Source organism: Anomalospiza imberbis, chromosome 8 (assembly GCF_031753505.1).
Source record: "Anomalospiza imberbis isolate Cuckoo-Finch-1a 21T00152 chromosome 8, ASM3175350v1, whole genome shotgun sequence".
Taxonomy (NCBI): domain Eukaryota; kingdom Metazoa; phylum Chordata; class Aves; order Passeriformes; family Viduidae; genus Anomalospiza; species Anomalospiza imberbis.
This window is the reverse complement of record NC_089688.1, coordinates 22,971,812-22,987,473: the sequence shown is the minus strand read 5'-3', so window position 1 is coordinate 22,987,473 and position 15,662 is coordinate 22,971,812. Positions and strand designations below refer to the sequence as shown.

Here is a 15,662-nt window from a genome sequence, read left to right as displayed (position 1 = left end):
CAACGCCTCTAAGCCTTACTAAGAATGAACAGAAATGAAAGAAACCCTCTATCTATTCAATAGCACAAATTCAGACATTCTGTCAAGATCTGAACACTTTTACCATGTTTTTTTCTAACACAGCCTGGGGCTCAAAAACATTCTTGAACATGAAGGTTCATATAAACCTACCAAATTAGAGTCAGAAAGACTTTCAAATGTAATTTACAACCCAGCCAGTCAGCAAAAACATGAAAGTGCACTACCCAGTAGATTCCTCCGATATATAAACACTCAGAGCAGCATCAAAATTTGTTCTGCAATAATGTCTTCATGAGACAGTTGATCTTTAGTGATCAAGGAAGTTGTGGATAAACCTCAAGACTGAGAATGTTTTTGGTGCATATTCTCATTTCTCCCGAGGGAACCTTGATCTTCTGAGGAATATTAACATGAAGTATGCAAAACATTTTATGGACTGTTTATAACTTAATGACTCCAAGTGTAACCTTAGATGTCATTCTGCAAAGACTTAGTCATGTTCAGCAATCTGAGCAGAGGGAAAATGCTAAAGCCTCTTAGGCAGATCACTTTTATTGCTCCTTTAGCTCTCTTCAAGCAGTTTCACATAATACAGTTAACTTATACTGGTATCAACAAAACACTGCTCAGAATCAAGCTGACATAAAACTCATAGTTACATTATTAACTAGTAAAATCCTTCCAAGCACTTGTGTGTGGAAATGTCTCCTCACATATCCAGCCAAATCTGAAAATGCAGAAGATTCTTACTTAAATATTACTCAATGGTGATGTCCAAACTAGTGTTCTTCTGAAAAAGACTTTGAAATAAATACTCTAATCCTACAATAAAAGACAAACATGAAAAGCATATGGTTTTCACTGGGTATGCCTATTGCAAATCAAGTTACCTTCCTGGAAACTCAGTATATATTTACTAAATGAAAACAAAGTATCTCTTATGGCTTCACAATTAGAATTTTAAAAAACAGATGCTACAGGAGTTACAGTTTTCTTCACAATGTTACTTTACCAGTTATACATCTTGAACGCTAAAAACAAGTATTCAAGGAGAAAATACTGTCACAATCTGTGAAGTTAATATTTATGTTAAAAAAACTCATGGAAGAATCTAGCTGTTTGCTTTCCAGAAGCCACTATCTGGTGTCTCCTATTTTTCAAATAAGAAGAGGCCTTTGCAGAATTATAAATAAAACACTGAAACCTCCATGTGACTTTCCCATATGCAGCTTTTCAACAGCCAAGTGATTTCCCCTATCCCATCCCCACTGTTTGCATACTAAGGCAATGTTTGCCAAGTTTTGCCAAGTAGAGAATTTTTAAGCCAAATTTGTAAAACCAAGAAGATAAAGATTTTGTTAATATCCTCTGATCAGAGATAAACATCATAAGGAAAGTTAAACTGTGGAGAAGAGCAAGAGAAAAAAAGATTTTATGTTTTGCCATCAATTTACCAGGAATGTCACTGTGTCAGTGTAGAATATGAGAATGCCAACATCAGCTTCTCTGAGTTTTTGAGAGCTCTACAGGTAGCCATCCACTTCTGCACATGTTCTGAGACATAATACTCCTCACTCATTGAACAAACAGACAGATCTAACCTGAAAGGTGGAGAAGTTAAGAGAACATCTCAGTTTTATTCATCTAGGGCTACTGGCAGATGTAGCCAACAGGATTTTCCTGCCTGGTGCTTTTCTGGTTGCCTTCATTCCCACCACAATATCCAGATATCTGAAAGACCAACATCCAAATGGCTCTCCATGCTATGCATCACACCCAAAAAGCTTGTGAAGGTGACTTAAAACCAGGCTTCCAGTCTTCTAAAGGGTGGGACCTGTGACCACATCTACAAGAAACAACACAGTGGCTAATTCTGAGCCAGAAGGAGATGGCAGGCAAGGTTGGAGCACATGTACCAGGACAACAGAAAGGACTGCCTGCCAGAGGAAAAAGCAGAGGACAAAGTACAGAGCTGGTCATCACTTGAACAAGCAGGGCAGCCCAACAAGGAATGCAGGAAAGTTACCTGCCACAGAACATTAAGATGCCATGTTAGACTGAATGCCCCACGGCAGAAGTCCAAGACTTATTCTTCCCAGGACACCAAAGTATCTCTTTTCCAGTCTAAGCTGCAGCACAACATTCATTCCCACTGACCTCACTTTTCCCCTTGCATGCTGAACACGCCCAAGGTGTTATCTTGATCAATGCAATCACAAAACGCTGTTCATTACATGAAACAGTTCAGTAAAGCACATCTGGCAGTAGGACAAAAATCTGCACAGGGACACCCTGAAATTCTCATGTTCAATTTGATTGACATCAAATCCCACTAATATCTAAACACTTCTCTGTCACCAGGAGTGTAAGAGCTGTGGCTGTGGGCTGGTGACAACCTGCAGCTTCACTCCATGTGGTCATGAAAGCCTGGCACCAAGACTTACATGAAGGAGACACAAAGGGGATGGAAAAGCCTGTTCCAGCCTCATGAAAGGTACTCCCTGGTCCTATGTACAGCCTGAAAAGCAAGGGGCAAGAGCTTCTGTATTTACTCTCTGCAGTCGTGCTCAGCTGTACTCGATGCCTGCACTTTTAAGTTTATGTTGACTTCCCATTGACAAGTATGTTCTTCTGCAGTCTATTTCATCTATTTTCAAAAAGGCAGATAACACTTTTTCTTCACATTAGCCAAGTTTCTTGTGCAAGACAAATTATGGCCTCTATACAAAACATAACTGGGATTGCAAATAACTAGTCATCCATTCTCAGGCTGCACTCAGTTTCATGTCTGGCAAAGTCACTGTTTTCTATTCTTTCCTTTTCTACTAGCAAAATAAGAACAGAATTTACTATATCAGAAACAGATTAAGTCATTAATGTTTATAGAGAACACCTATTACTTTACATTACACAAAAGATTTGACATGCTTTGTTTTATATTTGATATTTTTCATACTAGTTCAGTACTCCTATTTGTATACATACTGAAAACAAGCAGAACTCTTAAAAGCTCACAGGTTTCAGAAGAGGACATTCTGTGGTTTAGTTATTTGCAGGTAATAAGAGAAAGCAAATACAAAATCATACTGTTTATGGAAACTAGTAATTGTTGATGATGACCATGTTTTTAGGGTCAATCTTTGGAGAAATGTCAGTAAAAAGAAGCATCTTCCTTTTATTTACCCCTATCCTATACCAAATATCTATATTTTAAAAAAATTTAAAACCAAGACAACTCTATTTTCTTTTATTCTTCCACAGTATCAGGGAGACTGAAAGCATAATTCACTCTAGTAATTTCCTGTAAAGGAGGATTTCATTGTTAACGATAGTAAGCAAACACCAGATTTAATTTTTCCCTTGCGACTTGCCAATATTCTCATGACTCAGCTTAAAAAAAAGTTTTCTTTCCACTTCAGTAACTTTCCTCTTTTGGTCTCCAGCAAAAAGATGGATGATAATTTAGAAAGATTCCTAGCCATGCATCATTTCTGGTTGATATCAGTTACAAGCCAAAAAATAATCAGAGATTTAAAGTACTGGCAGAAATAGTTTAGTGGTTGGTATTCCTTTGCTAATGCAGAACTTCAATACTGCCTTTATAAAATCAGCATCAAAAGAGATGCAGAAATATGTACTCAGTGCTTCTGACATACTTGATTGTAACTGGACATTCTAAGTAGGAAGCCATAAATACATTGCCAACAGCCTCTGAGATACCAGCAATGTGGTAGCAATAAGTGGCATCGGGATTAAAAATTATCTCATAATTTCTCCTAAAGTGTCAAAAACGCAGACCTTCACATGAATGAAGACTCTTTACAGAGTAACCACACGTGAAAACATATATTCCAGACTCACAGGACTGCAGCCCTCATAACAAAATGCCACAGTGATGACTCTCAAGTTCTATGGGCAATTTTTTTTCCATGCCAATAAATATCTAATTTTTCTGTCTCCACACCTCACAACCCACTTTTTGTACCTCAAAATGCTGACAAAAGTTACCAGTGACCTCCCATGGCATGAGATGCATGGGAAGCTATGCAAGAGCCTTTGGGGTGGGGAAGCCAGCTCAAATCTTAATTTCTCAACTCAGGAGCACAAAGAAAAGAACACTTGTACCGGCTTTCACATCTCTCTTCTTCACATCTTGACGTCTCTGCTAACAGATTCTAACAACCACGACACCAGAATTCATACTTCAGCATCTTCAACTTCTTTCCTGAAGGACTCCAGCTATTGATTCCTGATAACGTTGCCAAGCTGGTCCCTGAAACAAGCCAGAGAGTGCTCAGGAAACATTCAGGAAAAGGTTCGAAGAAAGAGCTGGTTGCAGGCAGATCCCAGCACATAAGAGGTCAGCCCCTGACTGCAGGGATTAGCAAGGCTTTCCATATCACAGCATATCTCAAAGAGACTGCAAGGATTTCCCAATTTCAGAATAACAACTCAAAGAGGAACTGTGAAGCTGCAAAGGCCTGTGTGGCTGAACTGAACCCTTGAAGCTCTCTGCAGCCTGGGCAAGGTACAGTCCAATGTGTTATCACAAGTACTAGATGTTACTCTACACTGAAGTGCCTATTTCTTGACTGGAAACCTGAATTTAGAGGTCAGATTTAGCAGTACAGCTTTGTACAAGGATTCTGACATGAATGCTAGAAGCAACAAACAAGAAAGAAAGAAAAGAAAAAAGCCAACCAACCAACCATCACTCTTTAGAAGAGCAGCTGCCTGTAAGAATTTCAGAAATACTTCATCCAAAAGTGTTTCAGTTGCCATTCAAAATATTCTCCCATTGCATTTTCAATTTCAAAATTTCTTTGCCTTCAAAGTCTGTATCCTCCTCCTATATTTTATTCAAAAGCTCTTGCAATTTAAAGTCATAGAAAAGCATACCAAAAATACCGGACTTGACTAAATGCATCCATTTCTCTGCAACCTTTATTCCACCTAAAGCTCTATGTGTGCTTACAAGCATATACAGATACACAAGTCAAACAGGATTTTCTGCTACAGAAAGAACTGCTTCTAGTGTTTATTTTCCACTTGAACGATAATTTTGAATAGCAGATGCTCCAATTTTAGTTTAAGCAAGTAAACACAAATCCTGATGAAAGGCATTAGGGGTATAAAAATGCCCATTACCTCTTTGGACTAGATTTGAACTTGTGACCTAATGATGTGACACTCAGTAGTTCTTTAACTGTGATCACAGAGATTTGCATCAGCAAATACTTAAATCCCAGGAGATGATACTTCCTTGGGAAGAAATCTTCAGAAGTAAGAGTTGCCATTTGTGCAATTTTAGCAAGCAAGAAAATACAACTAACAGTCACTTGATTCCTATGGGTTTCTAGAAGATCCTGGTACTACAAGTACACAACACATGAATTTGTATCAAAAGCCAGTACTTGCAAAGCTCAGCATTCACTACTAGACAGGGGTAAACACAGCAATTCCTAATAGTCTCTGTCATGGCTTTAGAAATTTACTAAAAATGAAGACACATTTTGTATGAAAATGCACAAATAGATCCACTTTGAGACAACTTACTTGGAACTAAGGTTTTCGCATTCTGTTCAACTGCATCATGTACATCTGCAGAGCCTGACATCATAGCATCTACCCTACCAGAACTATCCAGGCTCTTTGCAATCCAGAAGCCTAGCATCAATATCCTGGTGCTATGGCAGTGCAGGTAGGTGCAGGTCCAATGAGGCAAGCACATGCTCCTCAACTGGTTTCAGAGGCATCAGCTGAAGGCAGCTATCAGCTTTGTCTTGAAGAGAAACATTCTCTGATATTTTGTTTGATTGTAAAAATTTCACAATGGTACATGTGCCAGCAAGGCAGATAGAGCCAAAAGCACAATTAAGAATTCCCAGCAGAGGGTAGATGCTGTTTAACATTTTTCAAAGAGTACTGCATATGTGCAGATGCTCCATTTCACTGGAGCATCTCCAAAGCCATCTCCTAATCAATAGCAGTATTTTTAATCTCCCCGATGAAAAATAATACTCCCATGAACAGCCATCAGCCCCTCTCCCCATCACATATGGAAACTCACCCAAAAGTGTGACCAATCCTACAAAAAGGCTCTTGAGAAGAAGCATCTGTACAAACAGTGATCTGCCTGCCGGGGGATGAAAGTCCTTTGCTTGGGTTTGCGTTGGAAGTACAGATGGGCTTCAGCTGCTCTAAACTCCTTCAGCTATCCCAAAAATACCAGCCAAAACTGTCAGGCCATCCACATGAAGACAGTCACATTCTCCAGTTGTCATCCAAGAGGTGTGTAAATTAAGGACTTGCCAAGAAAAGGTATTTATCATAGGTAATCACACAATATCACACATAGCATTAATAGTTTCAAGAAATGAAAGAAAAATGTAATATAAGTTACAAAAGCAGGTGATAAATCTTCCAAAAGCATTCAAGAAGATCACAGTAAATGCTTGTAAGGGTGAGCAAACTGATTTCATAAACATGCTTCCAATTAACCCTTTCACAGCTTCAAAAAGATACCATCTCTGTTGTTCCCAAGCACATCTGCCAGAGCTTGCCAAGGAAAGCATGAGCAAGCAGCTTCAAAGGTAGGATGACGTACCTATAGCAGTAAACCCTAATCCTTTCCGGGGAAACCACGCAACTGAACTTAGTCATAGAAAATGGGATTAGAAATTCTAAAACAAAACACTGCATTGTAGGAATTAGCAGTCATCCCAAAATCATGTTGAAAATATTGAGCAACATTTAAACAACAACTTTTGTCAGGGCTGATAAAGAGGAGAGTAAAACTAACATCTTCAACAGGAAACCTTTAGCGGATGGGGATAGGAACAGGATATCTGTGTCCGCCCAAAACCTTACACACTGGATGATGGTTTAGCAAAGAGCAGTAGTGTCCAAGAGCACCACAGCCATCATCCCTAAAAATTCAAGTGCATAGACTCCTAGAAAAAGGTTTCTGTGATTTGGCCATAGGAAATATGGCACTGATGGAAGCAGACAGTGCTTTGACAATAAAGTAAATGCTCATGTGCAGAGCCAGAGGGAGAGTCTCTGGGGAGCGATTTGGGAAGCACAGCCTTATTCTTTCCACAGTTCATAATGTCATTCAAACTCATGTATACAAGAATGTTGCAACTGCTCAAGTGATCATCTCCACTAGCGTCACACACATGGCAGAAATGCAGAGGTCAGGATTTCTGAGGCACTTCCCCAAGGAGACAGATAATGTGACATTCTGAAGTTCCCCACATTTCTTGCACTGGAACTTCCTGGACAACAGTGTCGCATATTTCCCAATGTCCAGATCTAACCCAAATTACATGTTTACACATTCCACATGAAATTCAGGTTTTGATCAATGTGTGTTTTCATCTTTGAACAAGAGCTGATTTTCTAATTTAAGACAACCTTTCTAAAATAAACCATGTCTGTGCATAGGGTCAGGGTGCCTGCAGAGATCCTAAAACAATTAGTTTAAGTGAGCTTCCCATGCCTTCTCACTGCCAAGCAAGCTTCATTAGTAAGCACCAAGTATTCAAGTCCTGATGGCTTCAACAGATAAAACAGAGAACACAGACTTGCATCAGGAAAAAGAAGGCAGTGGAATAAAGTAGATAACCAAGCAGAGAAAATAATACCTTGAGAAAAAAAGGCAGACCATCATGATCTAAGTGCTAATTAAATCTGCTCCCAATCGGTATTAAATGAATGTGACCATAAGGCACAGGTCCAGTCTAGACTGCATTGCAAGAGAGAGCATATTTCCCCTTTGATCATTCTCTGGTGTCAATGGAAACCCACTGGGGCTTGAAGAGATACCAAGTCATTGAGAGACGACTATCTCATTTAGCACACAGAAGGTGAATGAAAGTAAATTTGAGTATCCACCCCACATCCTCAGGTCCAGGACTATCACTTGCATTTCATGAAGTCAGAGCACTCAGATTTCAATCACCTCCCTCTGCTTTCTCCCTTCACAGTCAACAGTCTCTTCTTTCCTAGATATCAGGCTCTTCTTTCCTTTAGAAAGGCCTCCATGCTTCCCTTTCTCCAAAGTGAAAAGAAAACAGGACGAGACAGCTTACATGCAGCTAGTTCTTCATGCCAAGCAGTACAGCACAGGGCTGTCCAAATTCAGGGTAAGAGCAGAATGACTATGTTACCTTTCATTTACAACTGACACTGCCATGCGAGTCTTTTCTCCCTTGCAGTCTCATAGATCCCAGCAGAAGAGTGACCTTGCAGCAACAACCACCTGTACAACAGTGGGACCAATGGGAACCAGGTAGTTCCTAAACCAAAAGCTGTGGTAGCTTTGAGTGGAGGAGCTTGGAAACTGCTTATCTAGAGTCTCTGCAGGGAAAGCAAGAAGATATTTAAGGACCACCCTGCAGAGCCCCTCTGAAATCTCAAAGGTAACCAGACCTGCACATGAACCCAGGAGAACTGTGTGACAATTCAGCTTCCACCAGTATCCCAATCAACTAGCAAAGCCTCTTTGCTATAACTAGACAAAAAATAAAAGAAAGAGAAGATAGGACAATTCACACTCTGCTCAGTCTCCTGAAAGATGAAAGCAAAGAGGAGATTTTTTTTAAAAGTACTTGCTTACAAGTTTTGGAGGAAAAGAACAACTCCTAGTTTTCCTTCCATATTTAGGCTGAGACTCTTTCAGTATTTCCACTGTTGCAAAACAGAACACAGAAGAAAACAAATCTTCTTTGACTACACAGAAGTGCCAACCAGAAAATAAGCCACAAAAGCTTGTATAAATACACGCACATCCCAAAAACCAGATGCACCTATCAAAGCATTGTTGAAAGTTTGTCTGAGAGTGTAACTGAACTCTCTGTACTTGTTGCTAAGAACAATTTTACTCAAAATAATAACCAGGATTCAAACCAAGTAAGAAATAATGAACTTGGGTTTAATTGGTTTGCGAGAAACCCAATTTGCAACTTCTATCCTTAGCCAGCTATTGAATATGACTGAGCCCAGAAGGCACTGTGATGAGTGACTTAAGTGGAGGCACCCTACACCCACCAACATTCCTGCTGAATGAATGTGAAATCGGCAAGAATTGCTTTTATTTATCTTACTAAAAGCATTTCTTGGAAGGGCTGGAAAAATTTATTTCAGATGGATTTTTCAGCTGAGAACAAAGTTGTATTTATTATAATTATGGACTCTCCAGTGTGGCCTGCCTTTCTGAGAAAGAACATTAAATTCAGCTGTGCACGAACTCATGGAAGTGACCTTTTTGAATGAAAATGCTGCTGCAAGAGACTTGAGGAGCATTCTCACTAAATAACCTACTGTCTGCAACTTGCAGATTAGTGCTCAGACCACTGATTTTAGCTGCTACTTACATGGGCACAAGTCCACATGAGGTCAATCACGAGGTCAAGCTGAGAATAAATCGTGTGTGCTGCAGAATACAGTATAGAGAACTGTAGTTGGTCTCCAGTCCAGTACGGATTTATGAACTTTTGTTAACCATGATGTAGAAACATAAAATTGCAAGGCACTTGAAAGAGGTTGTTTCTGCAGGACACCCAGTGTTCCCTTTATATAAGAGGATCAAAGGTGTTATTGACACAAACAAAGCAAGCTCTCACTTTAATGAGAGCAACAAATGCAAAAATGAACACCCACCACCCATGCAGAAATAGTCTGCTCCCTCTTTGTGGAAGTCAAGGATTATCTGAAAGAATTCTGCTCCATGGAAAGCCCACACACTTGGGGAGAAGACAGGTTAGCACTGAAGAGCTAGCAAGCTAAACCAGAATGCTCATTTCATCACCAAATGAAAGGTGAAATGTAAAAGAGCAAGAGTGCAAAACATACGCTTGTTTGGATTTAAGGATGTCATTTCAGTGTGCACATATAAAATGTCCCCCTTAGACCCATCAGATGATTCTACTCTTTGCAGAAAGGTTGGGTATCTCATCCTGTGAAGAACTTAACACAGATGTCTGAGCCTTCCCAGCAGCTGGGCAGTCTAATTCCTGGTGCCAAAGAAAGCAAGGCAAGCTTTTGTGATGACGTCCAGGACATCTCACGGGCAATTGGAAGTCATTCCTCTGCCTGCCCAGCCCAAGAGCATCCCACAGGGATCAGGATCTGCTTGCAACCTGCTCCAGGTTCCCTCTCCCTTTCACTCCCAAGGTATGCTCTCATGGCAGGCTCTCATGGTTCACGGCCATCTGAAGATTTTGGTATGCAGTTCAAAAGCCTAGAAAAGAGACTATCCTGTACTAAGCATCCAGAAGTCAAAATGCAGCTGTAAAAACAGTTTGTGCTGCCAGTTTGGGTTCTGCACTCCTTTTTCAGATTCTGCATTTGCATTTCAGCCAGCTCGAGCTTCTCCCACTGCTCTGCTCACTGAACCTGCTGCTTTGGTTCCAAATCTCCATCTCTGTGTGCTGTTATGTCCAAGGGGAAATAAGATACAAGAAATTCCATGTTTTGACTTTGCTACAGAACCAATTAAGTCAGCTGCAAAGAAGGAAAATCTTTCACTTGAACGAATTGTTTTCCATGCATAAACAGAGCACATGCAATTTGTGAGGGGCACTAAAGCTCAATTCTCATGTGTCTTCACATGTCGATTATTTACAGTAATGCTTTCCAGATAAACAGAAGAACAGTCTCCACTCAAGTACAGAAGAAGCCAAGAACAATAAAACTGTATCTCAACAATTAGGTAAAGTTTGACCATAGTACTTGAGGGCATTAAAAACCTTTGGACCAAAACCTTGCAAAAGAAAAGCAAGTGTTTCTTAGTTAACAATTAATAATTTAGACCTGAAGACTTTTAGCCAGACATCCATCTGAAGAGGAAAATTACACAGTATTTATACAGTCAGTAGCACACAATCCCCATGTATTTTGATTCAAAAAATACAGTTCATAGTACATTTGCCATTTTAATGTCCCCATTGTAGATGAGAAACATGAAATTACTTTCTTTTAATATCATGGGGTAAGCCAGGATTACAACTAAAGAGTTCTTGCAAAACTACTTGTTCATCAAAGGGAGTACATTGGGGTGTTTAAAAAATATTTTTAATAATATTTATAAATTCACTCTAAAAAAACCCAAAACAAACACCAGCAGCTAAACCCAAAAAAATTTTTACTTTTTCCCCATTGTTGTGCTATCTTTTGGGTTAAGTAAACTAGCAAGGCACTTCACCCTCAAGAGCCCTCATGACAAGCATATGCAAGATGCCTGCTGCCAGGATAGGGAAAAAGCTGACCAACGCAGAAGCAGTGCAAGACTTGTAAACGAAGAGATTATTAGGTTGAACCAGATAAAAGAAGTATGGTTAAAGACCATTTCTTTAATTAGAGACACTAGTTAAAATCATAAACTAGTTTTACCTTACACCCTGTCCTGAAGGAAAGGGCCTTCGAGGACTGTTGGCAGGCAGTGCCTGTGCAAGAGAAGAGCCACTGGTACTAAGAGCTCTCAGCAAAAGAATACAAATAAACAAAATCTAGGGTCATTCATTTCAGAGTCTGTCCCAGCTTGTGAAGTGCCACTAGAACTTAAGGTTTCCAGAACTGTAAAATTAACTTTTTCTGTGTAATGATAAAGGCTACATCAACAGCAGCACTCAGCCAGTCTACAGATAACACTCATGCGAGGTACACAGTTTTGTAGACACAAATAAAACCTCCATTTGTTTGGTTCCAAAAGATCAAGATGGCCCACACCACCCAGCCAGGTCACTGTGAGCATCTCGTCCAGTGCTGCTTTCCTCCCCTGAAGACCTCTACATTTTCCAGCCAAAGTCAAACTGTTCACTGCCTTGCATATGCAGATTTAGTCCTGTTTTATTAGGACACAATGAATGTACTTAATCATTTGGTTGCATTTCTAAAATATTTTAGAGTAGGATTACAGCAAGAAGAGTTTTGGTTATATACTGTTAGATAACATAGCACAGACAAGAAACCATCACTGTCACACTTTGTGTTCCCCAAAATTTATCTGCTCTGTTAAAGGCTGTGAAAAAAGATTAGTCTGAGCCTCATCCACAGCAGGAATACAGCAAGCCCTTACATTTCACACCACCCTGAAGTTACATGCCAACAAAGGTGAAACAAGGCAACAACAGATTTGTCTGGCCCTTAAACTAAAGTTTTCCTGGGACAATGCTTCTAAAAGATATATATCATGCTGAAAATAAAGGAGGACTGCTTCTCCAGCTAGTCCATCTAAAGAAAGCAGACTGCAGATTTTAGAACAGAAAATTATTGCTTCAGACCTCCTGAATTCATCTTTGGCAGGATGATCCTTGGACTTTGGAGTCAAATGATGGGCCTAAGAACACAAAATAGGTCTGAGGAGAAAAATCTCCTAACTCTTGTTTTGACAGCCTAACCACTGGTTTACTATGATCACAGACTCTGGAAAGTAGAGATAAAAAGAGCAGAAAGCAAGAAATTCAGTAAAAACAATGAGCCACAAACATGAGAGTGATATTAATAACCAAGCATGTGAGATGCAAAAATTCCTAGTGAGATGACTAGGAAAAATGAGCAAAACAATGAGACAAAAAGAAAACAATACAGGTGGGAAAAAAAGTAGAGGAAAATAAGAGCTCTTATTTTTGACACAGCGATTTAAGATAGGCTCTGTTGGAGTCAAAGTGCTAAGTGTCAGTAAATGGAGACAATCAGCAATGACAGATGTCAGCAAGCCTGTTTTATCTAAGCTACCGATCACAGGAGGTTGGAGAGTCAAATGCAAGCTGTTTGTGAAGTTTGCATCTTCTAAAAAGACAGAAGTCAAAAACGACAAGGTAATTTGAAGACAACTCAACACAGGCATAATCCTCCTCCTCCTCTTCGGCATTCACTGTTTGAAAAGCAGTCTGCAAACAACAAATGAGGCAACCACAAAGAAAAGGAGGAATTCATCACACAGGAGACCCTGACATGAGTCATGACTTTCACATGTATTCAGGTAGTTACATGCATTCCAAGCAGAGTAAAGGTCTTTCAGATCATATTTGAAGAAAATTCTTTCCTTCCCCCAAGAAGAGAGGCAAGTTTGGTAATTTTACAGTTACAATTGATACACAGGATGTGATGAAGTCAGCCCAGGATGAAGTCAGCCCAGTGTTGTGGCCTTGAAGACTGCCTTCTTGAAAGGTTCTGTTCAGTGTTTACAACACCACTGTACAATGTCCACCACCTCCTCCAGCCCTTCCCTTACCTCTTGGCTCATTCTAATCGCAGCCCCCACGTAACCCTTTCATTCCACACCAGTCACTCCCAATTCTTGTTTAGCTCAGCTCTAAAAGATGCTTTTAAAGACTGCCACCTCTGTGGGACAGATTTTCTGCCCACCACCAGTGATATGGCTGTCACAGGGGTAATTTATGCAACAGGATGGCCTGATCTTCTGCTGAAGACAGAAGACACACAGTTCCTGTGGGCTCCTTCTGGCAGTCATCCACCACCTAGGATTTAAAGAGGATCCCAAACAGAGAAAGAGGTTTTTAAAACAAACAAGCGACTCCTGATACAGTGTAAACAATTAAAAAGCTTATTACACAGAGTAAGGAATACAAAACTTAGCAAGGAAGACATCTTCTGCATATTTTGCACTCTTTCTGTATCAGGCCGTTGGTGTGGCTGCCACCATTACACCATTGTTTGACTGGAAGCATTATCCGAAACTTTCTTCATTATCAGATCTGATTCCACAATAAGTTAAAAAAAGGTCTCTTGTGGACAACAGTACGTGACCTGCTGGTCATATCTGCGTGCTGGACTCGAGAGAAAAGAGTGAAGCAGTTCTGCTCACTAAAAAGCCTTTGCACTGTCTGCAGGCGAGTCATTAATGGTCAAGTGTCTTCCCTGCTTCCAAAGGAACACTTGACACCTTTTACACAGGGAAAGCTCAGGATGGCTGGTGAGATTCCTGGCAAAACACACTCTTCATTGATGTTCCTACAGCTTATCAACCTTTTCACTTCCAATTTGCTCTTTAGCCAGTGGGAGACAAAATGAAAAATAAAAGTAGCTCTGTAACCACTGGAGCTGACCTCCCATAAATGTTTTCCACAAGGCTGACTGCCATTGCAGGCTCACAAACTGTGAGCTCCAACGGAGGCTCTGGTAAGAGGCAGGGCATGTATCAAGTCAGTCAACCCAAGCCAAAAATTTCTCAGAGCTAATAAGCTCACTAGTGTAGCTTCTCACTCAGTGATTCCGTTTGTTTGGTTTTTAAGGTGTCTCTGTGCCTATCTGTTTTTAGGAATTCTGTTGAAATTTTATGCATCTTTGAGGCATCTTCCTATCAAATTTCATTCAAGTTGGTCAGTAGCTTCAAAATGGATGGGGAGATGGACACTGACAACTACATAAAGCTCACCTTCTTCTGTGAACTATCTTCTTTCATTAATAAAATCCATTTTCCTGCTCAAGTCACTCTCTCTCCCTTCTCCAGGACATTTAACAAATGTCAGTATCTTGAAAAGCTCTCTCAGCCTGAAGTAGAGCCAAGAGAGGGTTAGTTTCTGCTTTTCCCATGTTCCCTCCCAGATCTCAAAAATAAATCCCCACAAGCCACAAAACAAAAAAACCCAAAACCAAAACACAAAAAAAAAAACAAACCCAAACAACCAAACCCCATGGACCCCCACTCGAATTGCCTCTGAAATTTTTATTACTGCCTTACACACACCAAAACTACTGATGAAATAAAAACACATCACAATTAGAAGTAACAAACTTCCACCTCATACTAATGGAGATTAAAGAGGAAAGAAGTGAGAATCCTTTTCTTTATTGCTAACAGATCTTTCCTTTCTTGAGTTTCACTTTTTGCCCTGCTAGTCCTAAAGCCTGCAGTCAGGAATGCAAGGTCTTGATCCTCTATGAAAAAAGGAAAGGTCCCTGCGGTCTCTTACTCCCTAAACCTAGAACCCTGCAACTTGTCAGTCCTGGTAGCTGCTTGCCATACCCACCTACACGTCTGCAACTCATTGTCACCAAGATGCCATTTAAAATGCTGCTGGCCAAAGCTCTGTCCCCTCAGGATCTGCACTGCAGATCTCCTCTCAGTCACTTCCTCATAAGCTTCCTGTGCACTGTCAGTGTTTGGATTTGGTTTACAATATGCCCGTATAAAAGTGCTTGGGAAGAAGGAACTGTCAGAAAACGGCATCTGAATCTCCTACACAACCCAGTTCTCATGTTCTTTTTTCCTCTGACCAGTTTGGACCAGCCTTGGGAGATGCCAGGAGGATGGACACTGGCTCAGCAGAGAAGGCCTGCAAACAAGCAGCACCATAAGGTGCCTTCATACAAAATACCATCTCTCCCTCCTATTTGCAGGTGTTGTTCAGGGCAGAGCATGCCAGGGAGCATTGGCTACATTGGCATTAAATAGTTTGTTCTGCTGCATCAGTCTGCCACCATCACCTACCTCACTTTGCACCTAGCAAACCCCTGCATGCGAACTGCTCTGTCGCAGTTCCAAAAGCAATTGCACAGACCACAGCTATCATCTAAAAATAATACTGGAGGTGGTGATCCCACTGATAATCACATCATTAGAGAAGAATCAAGCTTTTCCTTATCCAAGCAGATAAACAGCAGGTCTCTGC

The 15,662-nt window shown here is 40.4% G+C and overlaps 1 protein-coding gene and 1 long non-coding RNA gene across 3 annotated transcripts in view; both read right to left on the bottom strand.

The window, feature by feature from the left end:
• The window catches only part of WBP1L (WW domain binding protein 1 like), a 59,430-nt gene that overhangs the window by 37,660 nt on the left and 6,108 nt on the right, over positions 1 to 15,662 (bottom strand). The gene's annotated exons all lie outside the window — the stretch shown is intronic.
• LOC137478241 (uncharacterized) lies at positions 4,077 to 11,379 on the bottom strand. Its single transcript, XR_011001470.1, has 2 exons — positions 6,092 to 11,379; positions 4,077 to 4,294 (listed from the first exon to the last, which is right to left on the bottom strand). It is a non-coding gene; the product is annotated as an uncharacterized lncRNA (long non-coding RNA).